The sequence below is a fragment of the Rhinopithecus roxellana genome, chromosome 1 (genome assembly GCF_007565055.1).
Source record: "Rhinopithecus roxellana isolate Shanxi Qingling chromosome 1, ASM756505v1, whole genome shotgun sequence".
Lineage (NCBI taxonomy): Eukaryota > Metazoa > Chordata > Mammalia > Primates > Cercopithecidae > Rhinopithecus > Rhinopithecus roxellana.
This window is the reverse complement of record NC_044549.1, coordinates 18,166,489-18,182,674: the sequence shown is the minus strand read 5'-3', so window position 1 is coordinate 18,182,674 and position 16,186 is coordinate 18,166,489. Positions and strand designations below refer to the sequence as shown.

General features: G+C 36.4%; 1 protein-coding gene across 2 annotated transcripts in view; it reads right to left on the bottom strand.

Moving 5' to 3' along the window:
* The window catches only part of EPHA6 (EPH receptor A6), a 955,335-nt gene that overhangs the window by 227,058 nt on the left and 712,091 nt on the right, over positions 1–16,186 (bottom strand). The gene's annotated exons all lie outside the window — the stretch shown is intronic.

The window sequence follows — 16,186 nt, the reverse complement described above, 5'->3', positions numbered from 1 at the left end:
ACAGCATAATGTCTCCTGTTCCTGTTCTCAATGCTGATATATGACCCAAATGTTTATTCAGGGAATCCATCAGGCATGTATAGTTAATTTGATCCTCTAGGTTATATGACTGGGTGTCATTGACAGTTAGAAATTAATGTTAGGGTCAATCAATGTATGAACATATTGAAAAAATCCACACTGAACTCTACCATAGTAAGTGATTATACAGGCTAAATTACAAGCCACATGGATAGAAATGCAGATAAAGAAGATGAGATGTGTTTCAGCATTGTCTCTGTTGGGTAATTAAACAATAACCAAATATTTAGCAAGCATTTATTATATCTATATGCAGTGCTAGAATGTTGTGAGTTTCAAAGAAGTATAAGACTTGGTCTCTGCTCTCAGGTGCTTATAATCTGGTAGGAGAATTTAGATGAACATATATGAAACACTTAAGAACTTAATAAATTCCTGTAAATGCTATAATTGTTAATTAAGAACAGTGGGGACTGGAAGACTTCCTGGGGGAGATGGAACTTATGCTAGACCTTGAGAGATGAGCAGGATTTAGATATTTGAGAGAAGCAGGGACATTCAAGACAGGGTGCGTAAAGCAGGGAAGGGAAGTGAAGAAAAACATTCAAAGATCCAGAAACAGTAGAGAGAATGACATGGACACAGGGCAGCAAGGAGACAGGATGGGTTATTGTGGACAAAAGGTAATGGGTTTTCTCAGTGCAATGCAATACATTCCACAAACTTTGAAATTCTAGACTTTTAATTTTTCTAGAGCTGATTACCTGCATTTCCTTAAAAACATGATGGTTGATTTCCAATTTATTAATATATAAAGTGAGAATAATAAAATCTTTCATAATTCTATAACCTCTCATTCCCATAAGGATAGTGGGAAGATCAAAAGTGACAATTTATGTCAAAGTGCTTAGCAACTGTAAAGTACTATTCACACAGTGTTTTAAGTTATCAAAATCTTTGGAAGGATGAAAGAAATTAAAATTAAAATATCTTCAGTTGGTCTATTAGCAGTTATGGCCAACTTTAAGACACAATATAAGTTTAAACATAGAGTATTGAATTGGATTTTGCAGTGTAATGATTTCAATTATCCTTTCTTTTGACAATTTATCACAGTCAACTAAATGCTGACTATGCATGAATATTAGCTACCTTTTGGTGTAGGTACTAAAATTTTTTAGGTAAAATAAATAACTAGGAGGGAAAAAAGGCATAACTTTGCTTCCAAAAAATTATATGTACACATGTTCATTAGAAATAGAAAGCAGTCTAACAAGGTAATTTATTCTGTGTATGTTAAACAGACAAGCAAAGAAGCAAACAAACAAAAACTAGTGACAATTCAGTGCATATGATATCGGGGTTTTATCAATCTTGTATACATTTGGCAACAAACACACAAATAATCTTTTCTTTTTTTCTTAATGATGCTCTCAACCTGTTGGAGGATGAATTTCCTTACTTCACCGAAAAAAAAAGAGGTTGTAGTTTTTCAGTTCTGCTTGTAATAATGCAATGATTTAGGTAATACCATGTCAAAGCTGTTTGGTGACCAGTGCAAACTCTGATAATGTTACAGCCTAGAATCAAGACTCTGAGGGGTGATTATCAGAAGATGGTATCTGCACTAAGTTATTCCTTTAATGACTGTTGTATTATTATTATTAAGATTTTTCCTTTTCTTAAACAACTAAAGTAGGTTTGTGAAAGTAAAACATTTTCTCTTATGCATAAAAGTGCCAATTGATAGGAACAGTCAACGTATTTCTATTGAGACCCTGAACCTTAAGAGAGCGGGACATTTGGCTAAACTGGCCTCATTAACAGGCTGGCCAATAAAAAAAAAAAAAAAAAAAAAAAAAAAAAAAGAGAAGAAGTGGGTATGTGTGTCTACACTAATGTCCAATATATCCAGGCCTATTCATATACTTGAAATTCATCCTCAGATCACTCTGGTTTGTTCTAATGAATATCCAGAACAAAACAAGTATTTATTTTTTCCTTATTTTTTCTTTTATTTTGTCTTAGTAAATCTGATAGTATGTATAAAAATTCAGCAATATTTTAAAACCCCTCATCCGCCATGAGCCCATAATCCATGTTATTTTTCTGTTCACATTTCATAGAAACTCAAATAAACTTCTGAATATCATGAAAAGAATGAGAACTCTGTTGGTATTTTATCAAGACAGACAAAGTGGTAATTTTCTTTGGTTTTCTGTTGTCTGAAATTCATGTATCTTATTAACACCAGGCAGGTGTTTTCTTCATGTCAAGCTTTGCATGATCAAGCTGTTATCACACTTATTTCAGTGGTACTAAATACGGTTGCTTCAATTAAAGATCTGAGACTCTTAGTGTATTCTTTAGGCAAAGTCCAAAAAGCTCAGTAACAGAATGTATTAAAACTGTTATCTACAGTAAGCTTGAATGAATCAGACATATCAGGCAGACAGGAAAAAAAATATTTTAAATTAAATGTGTAGTTTCAGATTTTGCTAAAAACTGATTCATTATGTGACTGACATTGTAGCAAGAGGAGAGGCCCTATGTAGAACCATAAGTGATAGAAATTATTCCTCAATAAGATCTGTGAACATTTACATATACTGGTTAGTACATAATTAACTCATCAACTATCGAAATATGGTATGAATTACCTTTTTTTTTTTTGTCTTTTCCAATACACAGTTGTAATCATCATTACAAAGCTAGGTCTTACATAGTGTTATCCTGTGCCAAGTCTAAGAAATTACTACATATTTTATTCTTCCCAATAAACCTTTGAGGTAGGTACTAGTATTATCCCAATTTGTTGGCGAGAAAATTGAGGCACGTAAGCTAAGTAATGTACCCAACAGGGATACAACTAGAAAGTGGTAGTGTTGTCATTTGAACCTAGGCTGTCTGGCTTCAGAGTCCATGCTTGTAACCATTATTCTCTGAGCTGTTTATCATCGTCAATATTTTCCTGTGTTGGTATGTTAAATTCCCAGTTGGTAGCAATGGTGTCTTCAACCCAACTATTGCAATGGTGTTCAAATGCATGAACTGGATATGAACAGATGGTTGGAATGATAAAAATCATATCATAGGAATGCTTCATTATTGAATGGAAATGCAGACCCTGCTCAAATATATTTTAGATGGTCTAGAAAAGTCACTACAGTCTAGTTTCCAGAGAAAAAACAAAATTATATTTAGGGTAATTGATCTTCTGCCACTGACAGCACATTCCCTAGGTAACAACCTCATCTATCTCCCTGGATGTTGGTAAAACATTCCTGGACAAGCAATTTTGTTGTATGTTAAACAGGGCCATATTAAAGTATCAATTAGTATTGGGTTTTTCATATAAGGTCTATATAATTGAACTAAATCTGTGAGGGAAGGGTACAGGCAGTGAGGGACAATCTGTCTGGGAGGACCACTGTATCAGAATCACTTCCAGGCTTTCCAAAAGTTTACTTCCCATGTTCTGAGATTCTGATACTTCCCCCATATCCAACCCCTAGAGAGCACTGAAGCAAAGAGCCATGCTCCTGATGGTTTTTCTCACATCTCTTGGGTGTGATGAAATGTTTCTTTGCTCATACTTGCTGTTTCCCTCAGACAGGAATGCTCTCCCACAGGTTGTCTCCCTTCCCCTCCTGTCTCTACTCTCCTGAGTTCTTCTCTGTGTGGATGACTCCTTATTAGTGGTAAAGGCTGAGCTTTGATATCCCTCTTTCAGAAAACTTTCCTTGACCAACCCATCTAATTTAGCTTCCCAGCACCAGCAGGCCCTTTTAACTGTAAAAAGAAAAAAAAAAAAATAGCAGCCTCTGAGATTTGGAAGTTGGCCCAGCTCTCGGAGCTATGCCATTTTATTCCCCTACTGGAAATAATACCAACCTCAGGTGAGACCATGACAAAATGAGACAAAGTAGGGCCACTTAATAATTTTGTCTAAGTACAGACAAAGGCAAGGTCATTGTACCACGCGAAAATACCAGAAATCCTGTCTCTTGTTGAAAATAAGTGCAACTTTTAAGAAACCAATTATAGCTTTATTTTCATATCTTTCTTCCCTTCCTATAGCTAAGATTCATTAATATACTATGGTGGAAGTCCTAAGATTAAGGCCCAATATTATTGGCTTCTGTCATAGCTGAGGGCATCTGAAAGGGGTATAAATAGCCCTACAGTAAATATTCTTCCCTACTCTGCTCCTGCAAATAAGGTTTCCTAGCCAAAGAACCTGCCTTATCAAATAGATCAGGTCATGTTCTTCCTGCTACTGAGAAGTTTCAGTTCCATGCCAGCCTGTGGAGTTATTCAAACAAGCCAATCACATCCTCCTGAGTACCAACGAGTACTCTACCCTCTTGATATTACCAAACCTGCATCCCATACCCATGGTTGTTCACTTTTTACCCCGAATGCAGCCCCTATGTGGTCCTGCATGGTGTGTGGTGTCTCCCTCCTCTGGGCTGTAAGTGTATACGATTAATAAATATGCATCAATCTCATATGTCCAATGTAGGGTCTGTGTGTTTGTCTCCATAGGTATCTCTTGAGGTATGAAATCCTTCCCTCACAAACAGGGTAAATAGGATTAAAACAGATATCTAGGGGATAAGATAAGATGGCAGAATAGGTGGTCACCCGCCTGTATTACCCCACACAAAAAACATAATTCTGCACCCATTCATGACCAAAAATTTCTTTGTGGGAGCCCTTGGATTGGGGTATGAGGTTGTGAAACCCCAGCAGAGTCAAAGATTTAGGATTGTTATTTTCAGGGTACAGATCTGCACCTAGGTGGCTGATCCAGCAATTGTGGACCCAGCTTCAGACCCATAAATAACCCCATTTTCCAAAGAGCTTAGTTACAGTCCCCTTTGTCCTCAAGCCTGCTTCTGAAAGCATCCACCAAAGGGCTAGGAGGAATCATGCTCATTAGTGCTTCACAGATAGACCCATCTGCTTGTTGCCATCAGTTTTGTCCGTGAACCCAAAAGCTATCCTGTAACTTGGCTCCAGCCCCCTTTACTTGTAATTCTAGCCTAGTGCTTCTCACACAGGGACCTAGAGGGAGACTCACGCATCTATACCACCAGGACAGGCTTGCAGCCTCTGTCCCACAGCAGATCACGAAGGGGCGCTATCTCAGCTCTCACCCCTCTCTGCCATAGCCTGGGAGTAATTCCATCCATAATAAGAACTGCTGGTAGACTCATCCATCTGCGCCACTAAAGATTGTCAGCCTCCATCCCACAGCAGGTCATGAAGGGGCCCTGAATCTTGATTCTAGCCGCTCTTAACTGCAGCCTGGGAACAATCTCAATGGCACAGGGTGACATTGAGAACTGAAAAACTCATCAGTGCTAATGGTCTTGACAACCTCCATCCCATAACAGATCCTGAAAGGACCCTTTCTAGGCACCAGACCTGTCACAGCCCTGAAGTTATTCCAACATTCAAGGAACTGCTAGAGATGCTCTTAGACAGGCTTACTGGCCTTCATCCCATAAGGGACCCTAACTGGTCCCTGAATCTCAGCTCTAGCCCCTCTCAGATGCAGTCTATGAGCAATCCTGACCACATAGGGATCTGCTGGGGTTCTGACCCCCTACTGCCACTGGGTCAGGCTTGTCAACATCAGTTCCATAGCAGATTTAAAAATAGCCCTGAAGATTAGTTTCAGTCCCTCCCAGCTATGGTCTTGAAGCAATTCTGTCCAGCTGGAATCCCACCAGGAGACATGCCTGACAGGCTTTGCCAACCCCTGTTCCACAGTGAATCCTCAAATGGCACTGGATTTAGGTCCAGAACCCTTTTGTCTTCAGACTGAGAGAAGCTTGGCCTGCTCGGGCACTCACAAGAAGGCATGTCCCACAGTGCCCATTCAGGCTGAATCCCTCACCTCTGTCCCACTGTGGATCTTTACATGGCCCTATAAATTGGCCCCCACCTTTTTAAACTGCAGTCTGAAAGCAGGCTTGCTCACCCAGGAAACCACTGTACACATACCTATTCATGACCCCAGAGATAGGGCTAAAGATGTCAGCCTTGGTTTTATATCCTGAAACAATCTTGTGTCTCAATTTAAGCCCATCTCAGCCAACCTGTACAGTATGGCCAGGTCAGGTACTAATTTAGTTATTCAACAGGAGCCCTCCCAGAGACCCAGTGGAAGCCATATCCATCATTGCACATGGTAAAAGACTTGCAATCAGTGAATCCTGAAGCAGACCTTCATCATCCGGGAGCCAGACCCAAAGATCCAGATCCTGGAGACAGTCCAATCTGCCGAGAAACCAGATGAGACCCACACCAACTAAAGCCTCTGGTAACAACCCTGCCAACTGCAGTTTCCACTGTAGACCCAGTATCAGGCACAAGACCTGCATCCAATGCCACTCAATCATGAGCCCAGAGGTAATCTCATCAGCCTGCAGACCTATTAGGAGAAAATTTTAATTCGTCAAATCTGTTCTATAAAGAGTGAAAGAGGAGTTAGCTCCTTCAAATGCAGACAGAAATGCAAACCTACATGAATAACAAAGAATGAAGCAAACATGACACCATCAAAATAACTAAAGTTTTACTAACCAACCCCATCAAAATAGAGATGTACAAATTACTGGAAAAAGGATTCAAAATGCTCATCTTAAAGAAACTCAAAGAAATTCAATAAATACAGACAGACATTTAAAAGAAATAAGGAAAACAATGCATGAGTGAAATAGAAGTTTGACAAAAAATAGAAACTGCAGAAAAGAACCAAACAGAAATCCTAGTGCTGAAGGATACGATGGCAGAACTGAAAAACTCAAGTTTGAATAGCTGATGCAATCATGCAAAAAATTAGAAATTGTGAATCTGAAGAAAGATTAGTTGAAATTAGCTAATTAGAGGAATTAAAAAAAGATCAAAAATGAGTGAAGAAAGTGTAGGGACATATGAGACACCATCAAACACACAAATATAAAATTTATGAGATTATCCAAAGGAGAAGAGAGACAAAAAGATAGAAAGCTTATTTAAAGAAATACTGTTTGAAAAAATCCCAAATCTTGGAAGGGATTTGAACATACAGATTCAGGAGCCTCAAAGGACCCCAAGAAAGATAAACTCAATAGAGATAAACTCAATATTCTTGCTGCCTTAAAGCTTCTCTGTTTCTGACTTTAACATTATAACCAAATGATTAAAGTCAGAAACAAAGAAGCTTTATGGCAGCAAAAGAGAAGAAACTTATCACATAAAAAGGATCTCCCATAGGACTACACATGACTTCTCAACAGAAACCTTGCAAGCAGGAGGGAGTGGCATGACATTTTGAAAGCGCTAAAAAATAAGTGAACAAAACATACTACACCCAGCAACACAGTCCTTCAGAAATGAAAAATGAGATCAAGACATTCTAAGACAAACAAAAGCTGAGGAAATCCATCATCATGGGACTGGCCTTACAAGAAATGCTTAGGGGAATTCTTTGAGTTGAAATAAAAGGAAAATAAGTAAAATATAAAAACATATGAAAATATAAAGCTTACTAGTAAAGGTAAATATATACTCAAATTGAGAATATACCGAAACTATAAAGGTGTTGTGTAAATCACTCATTAGTATAATAGTTAAAACACAAATGTACTTAAACAATTATAGCTATAAATGACAGGTTAGCGTACACAATATAAATAGATAAAAAGTTATAAAGTATTGCATCAATAGCATAAAATGTGTGAGGGAGTAGAAATATAAGCATAGAGTCTTTGTATGCAATTGTAGTTAAAGTACTTTCAGCTTAAATTAGAATACTTTAAGATGTTTTATGTAAGCCTCATGATAACTAGAAGGAAAAACCTCTGGCAGATACACAAAATATGAAGAGAAAGGAATCAAAGCATATTACTACAAAAATACACAAATCACAAAGAAAGACTGTAAGATTGGAAGAAAGGCACAAAATAACTACAAAACAGTCAGTAAAAAATTAACAAAATGCCTATAGTAAGCCCGTATCTATCCACAATAATTTTAAATGCAAAGAGATTATATTCTACAGTTAAAGGAGTGTATAAACAGATTTAAAAACAAGATCCAACAATATTTTGCCTCCAAAAATGTTATTTTAGCTTTAGGGACATACACAGACTAACAGCAAAGCTATGGAATGAGAGGCAGATGGTAACCAATAGAGCATGGGAATGATTATGCTTGTATTAGTTTAGATCAATACATAGTGGGAGTGATTATGCTTATATAATTGTTATATTAGAATGACCTCCTTTTTGTCAAAATTGGGAAAAAGAGAAAAAGCAGGTCATTATGTAGTAACAAAGGGGTCAGTTCATTAAAAAGATGAGCATTTAAAATATATATACATCTAACATTGGAGCACCTAAATGTATAAAACAAACATTAATAAATCTGAAGAGATAGACTATAATACAGTAATAATATGGGACTTAACTACTGCACTTTCAACAATGGATAGTTCATTTAGACAAGAAATCAGTAGAGAAAGAACAGACTTCAACAACCCTTTACCCCAAATGGACCTAACAGTTATATACAGAACATTTCATCCAACAGCACCATTATACTCATTTTTCTCAAGTGCACACAGAACATTCTGCAGGATAGATGATAGGCCACAAAATAAGTCTTAATAAATTTAAGAAGGCTGAAATCATATCAAGTATTTTTTTCTGACCACATGGAATTAAAATCGAAATTAATAAAGGAGAAATTCTGGAAAATTCACAAATATATGGAGATTAAACATTACACTCTTGCACAACCAATGGATCAAGGAAGAAATTAAAAATGAAAGTTAAAAATATCCTCGGACAAGTAAAAATGAAAATAAAAATACAATATATTAAACTTACGGGATGCACCAAAGGCAGTTCTAAGAGGCAAGTTTATAGCAATAAATGCATGCATTACAAAAGAGACAAGTTCTTAAGTAAGCAACTTAATGTTATCTCAAGAAACTAGAAAAGGAAGAACAAACGAAGCATGAAGTTAGCAGAAGGAAGGAAATAATACAGATCAGAATAGAAGTAAATAAAATAGAGATTAGAAAGAATAGAAAAGACCAACTAAATAAGTTTTCTTTTGAAAAGATAAGGAAAATTTACAAACCCTTTGCCAGACCAGACCAACTAAGAAAAAAAAGAGATAAGACTCAAATAAATCACAAATGAAAGAGGAGATATTCCAACAGATACCACAGAAACACAAAGGATCATAAGTGAGTACTATGAACAACTTTATGCTCATAAATTGGATAATTTAGAAGAAATTGACAAATTCGTAGAAACATGGACTCTACGAGGACAAAGTTAAGAAAAATAAAAGAAAATTTGAACAAAGAATAAAACTGAATCAATACTAAAAAATCTCCCATCAAAGAAAAGCCCAGACTTCATTACTTCACAGCAGAATTTGATCTAATATTTAAACAAGAAATAAATACCAATATTTTTAAAAATCTCACCCAAGGCCAGCATTACCCTGATACTGAAGTCAGCCAATAACAATATAAGAAAACAAAACTACAAGCCTATATCCTTGATGAAGGTAGATGCAAAAACACTCAACAAAACACTAGCAAATCAGATTCAACAGCACACAAAATAGTCACCATGGTCAAGTGGAATTTCTCCCTGGGATGAAAAGATGGTTCAACTTACCAAAATGAATAAATGTGACACACCATATTAACTGAATAAAGAAACAGAAACCATCATCATCTCAATAGATACAGAAAAAGCATTTGACAAAATTCAGCATCCTTTCCACTACAAAAAAGTTTGATCTTGGAGCAACAATTAACACTTCCCAACTGGGCATGGTGGCTCCTACCTGTAATCCTAGTTAATTGAGAGGCTGACGCAGGAGGATCACTTGAGGAAAGGATGTTGAGACCAGCCTGAGCAACATAGTAAGACCATCTTAAAAACAAAAAAATATCTGGGTGTAGTGGCAAATGTAGCCCCAGCTACTCAGAAGGCTGAGGTGGGAGGATTGCTTGAGCCCAGGAGTTTGAGGCTGCAGTGAGCTATGACCATGTCACTGCACTCCAGACCAGGAGACAGAGCAAAACTTTGTCTTTTTTTTTTTTTTTTTTTTTTTTTTAAAAAAAAAAAAAAAAGAGGCTCCCCAGAAGACAGTTTGGTAGTCACTATGTATCCTACACTTTCTCGGATCATATTGACCATCTCAGCTTTCAACCCCTTGTATCCAGTGGCATGAGACATAAACTCACATCACTCAACCCTCTGAAATTGGGTGCACTGTCATGACCCATGGGGGAACATAAGTACAAGCCTACCCAACCTAACTCTGCCACCACAGGGCCAGAGCTTGCCATCTAGAAGCCTGAATATTGGTTTGGCTACGTCTCCATTGAAATCTCATTTTGAATTGTAGTTCCCATAATCCCCATGTGTTGTGGGAGGGACCCACTGGGAGGTAACTGAATAATGGGGGTGGTTTCCCCCATGCTGTTCTCCTGATAGTGAGTAAGTTCTCATGAGATCTGATGGTTTTATAAGAGGCTTACATTTTGGCTTAGTTCTCATTATTCTCTGTACTGCTGCCTTGCGAAGAAGGACATATTTACTTCCTCTTCCACCATAATTCTAAGTTCCCTGAGGCCTCCTCAGTCATGCTGAACTATGAGTCAATTAAACCACTTTCCTTTATAAATTGCCCAGTCTCAGGTATGTCTTTATTAGCAGCATGATAACGAACTAATACAAGCGGCTTTTATATAAGATGCACAGATATAAATGTAAAAGACAAAGAAACACGAAAAAGCAAAGAAATATGACACCAGCAAAGGAACACAATAATTCTCTAGCAACGAATTCCAACAAAAAAGAAATTTGTAAAATCAGAGAAAACTAATGATATTAAAGAAGCTCAATGAGACACAATAGGACACAGGGCTGACTCTCTTTTCGAACTCAGCCTGCCTGCACCCAGGTGAAATAAACAGCCATGTTGCTCACACACACACACACACACACACACACACACACACACACACACACACACAAAACAATAGAACACAGATAAGTAATACAAAGAAATCAGAACAGCAATTCAGGATATGAAAAAGAAATTTACTGAAGAGATAGATATTATAAAAAGAACCAAGCAGAAATCCTGGAACTAAAAATAATCATTGAATGAAATAAAAAGAGGCCGGGCGCGGTGGCTCAAGCCTGTAATCCCAGCACTTTGGGAGGCCGAGACGGGTGGATCACGAGGTCAGGAGATCGAGGCCATCCTGGCTAACACGGTGAAACCCCGTCTCTACTAAAAATACAAAAACTAGCCGGGCGAGGTGGTGGGCGCCTGTAGTCCCAGCTACTCGGGAGGCTGAGGCAGGAGAATGGCGTAAACCCAGGAGGTGGAGCTTGCAGTGAGCTGAGATCTGGCCACTGCACTCCAGTCCGGGCGACAGAGCGAGACTCCGCCTCAAAAAAAAAAAAAAAAAAAAAAAAAAAAAGAAAAAGATAAGGTCAAAAGGTTCAAGAATAGACTAGATCAAGAAGAAGAATTTTAGTACCTGAATGTAGGTCTTTTGTCAAAAACCAGTCTGACAAAAATAAAGATAAAATAATAAAAAAAAATAAACAAAGTCTATGTGACACATGGGACACCATACAGTGACCAAATATTCAAATTTTTCAATGTTTCAGAAGGTGAAGACAATATTGAAGGGAGAGAAAACTATGCAAAGAAATAATAACCTAACTTCCACAAGTTTAGCAAGAGATTTTAGACATCCAGACATGGGAGTCTTATAGATCCACAAATTGATGTAATGAAAAGGGTCTTCTCCAAGGCACATTATAGTAAAACTGTCAAACGTCAAAGCAAAGAAGAAACTCTGAAAACAGCAAGAGAAAAGTGTCTAGCCACTTAGAAGGGAAATTTCATCATACTAACAGCAGATTTCCAGCAGAAGCCTTACAGACCAGGATAGAATAGGATGATATATTCAAAGTTCTGAAACATAAAACTAGCAGCCAAAGATACTATACCTAGCAAAGTTATCCTTCATAAATGAAGGAGAAATACATTGTTTTCTCAAAGAAAGAAAAGCAGAGGGAATTAATTACTATTACACTGGCCCTAGAAACAATACTTAAGGAAGGTCTACACGTGGAAACAAAAGGATGATATCTACCATCAGAAAACACACGGACATATAAAACCCACTGATAGAAGAGAAAGGTCTCAATTATTACCACTACAGAAAACCACCAAATCACAATGCTAAATAACAAGAGTAAAAGAAAAGAGCAAATGATATACAAAACAACCAGGAATCAGTGAATAAAATGACAAGAATAAACTCTCATACTTCAATAATAACTTTGAATGTAAACAAATTAAACTTTCCACTTAAATGATACAGACTGCCTTAATGGATAAAAAAACATGACCCAACTATAAGCTACCCACAAGAAGCCTATCTCATCTGTAAAGACACATATAGTCTGAAAGTAAAGGCATAGAAAAATATATTCTATGCAAATGGAAACCAAAAGTGAGCAGGAGTGTTTGCACTCAGATAAAATAGAATTTAAGTCAAGAACAGTAAAAAGAGAAAAGAAAGTCATTTTATAATGATACATGGATCAGTACAGCAAGAAGATATAACAATTCTATACATGTATGCATCCAACACGTAACACTCAGATACATGAAGCAAATATTATTAGATTTGAAGAAAGAGATTGACTCCAATTCAATAATAATCGCTGACTTCAACATACCGCTTGAGCATTAGATCACTTAGACAGAAAATTAATAAAGAAACATTGAATTGAAATGGCACTTTAGACCAAATGGACCTAACACGTATTTATAGAACATTTCATCCAACAGCTACAAAATACATATTCTTCTCATGAACATATGGACGGTTATCCAGGATATCACATGTTAGGACACAAAACAATGCTCAACAGATTTTTAACTGAATTGATATCATTTCAAGTATTTTATCAGACCACAAAGGAATAAAACTGAAAATCAATAATAACAACTTTCAAAACTGGGAAAACACATGGAAATTAAACCACATGCTCCTGAATGGCAATTGGGTCAAGGGAGAAATTAAGCAGAAGATCAAAAAAAATTATTGGAACAATTGAAAGTCAAAATACAACACGATAAAACCTATGAGACATGGCAAAAGTTTCGATAAGAAGGGTTTATAGCAATAAATGCCTACATCAAGAAATAGGAATATTTCAAATAATCTAACATTACACCTCATGGAACTTGAAAAGCAATAGCATAGCAAAAGTCAGTAGAAAGTAAAATGCAATAAAGATCAGAGCAGGGCTAAATTAAAAAGAGACTACAAATACAAAGGATAAAAGGAAGTTTTTTTTAACAAATGTAAACAAAATCAATAAACTGCTAGCTAGCCTAACCACAAAAAAAGAGAGAGAGAGAAGACCCAAATAAACAAAATAAGAAGTGAAAAAGGAGAGAATACAATGGATATTGCAGAAATATGAAAGAGACTAATCATCGGAGACGGTAATGAAAAGCTATACATTAACAAGTTGGGAAAGCTAGAGGAATGGCTACTTCGGTGGATACATACAACCTACAAAGATTGAATCAGAAAGAAATAGAAAACTTGAACAGACAAGTGATGTGGAATGAGATTGAGTCAGTAATAAAAAGCTTCCCAACAAAGAAATGCCCAAGACCACATAATTTTACTTTCAAATTCTACTACATTTACAAAGAACTAAAACCAACGCTCCCTATACTATTACAAAAAATTGAAGAGGAGGAAATCATCCCTAATTCATTCTACAGGGCCAGCATTACCCTGATACCAAAACCAGATAAGGTTGCAATAATAATAGAAAGCCACAGGCCAATATTCGTGATGAACATAGATGCAAAAAATTATCCATAAAATACTAAGAATTCAACAGCACATCACTTTGATCACATGGGATTTAGCTCAGGGATGTAAGAATGATTCAATGTACAGATATTAGTAAACATTATATATCACATCAACAGAAGTAAGGACAAAAACTGTATGATCATCTCAATAGACACAGAAGAAGCATTTCATGAGATTCAATAATGCTTTATGGTTAAAAACTCTCAGCAAACTAGTCTCAGAAGACACCTACCTCATCATAATAAAGGCCATATGTGAGAAACTTACATCTAAGATTATACTGAATGGGGAAAAGTTTAAAGTTTTTTCTCTATGAACTAGAATAATTCTACATAGTGCTAGAAGTCTTAGCCAGAGTAATCAGGACAGAGAAAGAAATAAAATGCATTCAGCTGGGCATGCTGGCTCACGTCTGTAATCCCAGCACTTTGGGAGGCCGAGGCGGATGGATCACGAGGTTAGGAGATAGAGACCATCGTAGCTAACACGGTGAAACCCCGTCTCCACTAAGAACACACAAAATTATCCAGGCATGGTGGCTGGTGCCTGTAGTCCCAGCTACTTGGGAGGCTGAGGCAGGAGAATGGTGTGAACCCGGGAGGCCGAGCTTGCAGTGAGCTGAGATCACACAGGGGCACTCCAGCCTGGGCAACAGAGCAAGACTCTGTCTCAAAAAAAAAAAAAAAAAAAAAAAAAAAAAGCATCCAAACTGGAAAAAAGGAAATCAAATTTTCTCTTTTTGCATATGATATAATCTTATATCCAAAAATACCCCAAGCAAGATTTCATTAAAAATATTCTTAGATCAGATAAATAAATTAATAAAATTACAGGATACAAAATCAACATACAAAAATCAGCGGTGTTTCTATACAGCAATAATAAAGTACCTGAAAAAAATCAACAAGGAAATGTAATTTCAGAAGCTAAAAAGTATAAAATAAAATATCTAGGTATAAATTTAACCAAGGAGATAAAAGATTTCTATGAGGAAAATCATCAAACACTGATAAATGAAATTTAGGAAGGCAAAAACAAATGAAAAGACATCCCATGCTCATGGATTGTAATGATTAATATTGTTAAAATGACCATACTACCCAAAGCAATCTACAGATTCAATGGAATTACTATCAAAATACTAATGACATTTGTCACAGAAACAGAAAAAACAATTTTACAGTTTGTATGGAATTAAAGAAGAACTCAAATAACGAAAGCAATCCTAAGCAAAATAAAGCTGAAGGCATCACACTACCTGACTTCAAAAGATATAACACTATTTTAAGCCAAACAGTATAGTACTGCTATAAAAACAGACAGACCAATGGAACACAATAGAGAATGCAGAAATACATCCACGTATTTATAGCTGACGGAGTTTCGACAGATGTGCCAATAACATACATTGGGGAAAAGATACCCTCTTCAATAAACGAAGCTGTAAAAATTGGATATGCATATGCAGAAGAAAGAAACTGGACCCCTATCTCTCACCATATACAAAAGTCAACTCTAGAGATATTAAAGATTTACATGCAGGACCCAAAGCTATAAAACTAATAGAAGAAAACATAGGGAACACACTTCAGGATCCTGGTCTATGCAAAGTTTGTAGGGCTTAGTACTTAAAAGCATAGGCATCAAAAAGAAAAGTAGACAAATGGTACTATTTAAAATAAAAAGCTCTGCACAGCAAAGGAAACAATCAACAGAGTGAAGAGAAAACCTGTTGAATGGGAGAAAATATCTGAAAATTATTTACTTGATGTGGGACCTATAGCCAGAATATACAAGGAACTCAACCCAAACAAAACAAAACAAAACAAACAAAACAACAAATAATTTCATTAAAAAGTGGGCAAAGGATATGCATATACATTTTACAAAGAAGACATATAAATGGCCAAAAACCATCAGAAAAATTGCTCAATGTCACTAATTATCAGGAAAATGCAAATCAGAACCCCTGAAGAGATATCATCTTACTTCTGTTAGAATGGTTTTTATTATAAATACAAAAACAATAGGTGCTGGTGATGATGTAGAAAAATGGTTACATTTATACACTGTTGATGGGAATATAAATTAGTATAGCCACTGTGGAAAACAGTATGGAGGATCTCTCAAAAAAAAAAAAAAAAAAAAAAGCCAAACAAACAGAAGAACTACCATATGATCCAGCAATCACACTACTGGATATTTATCCAA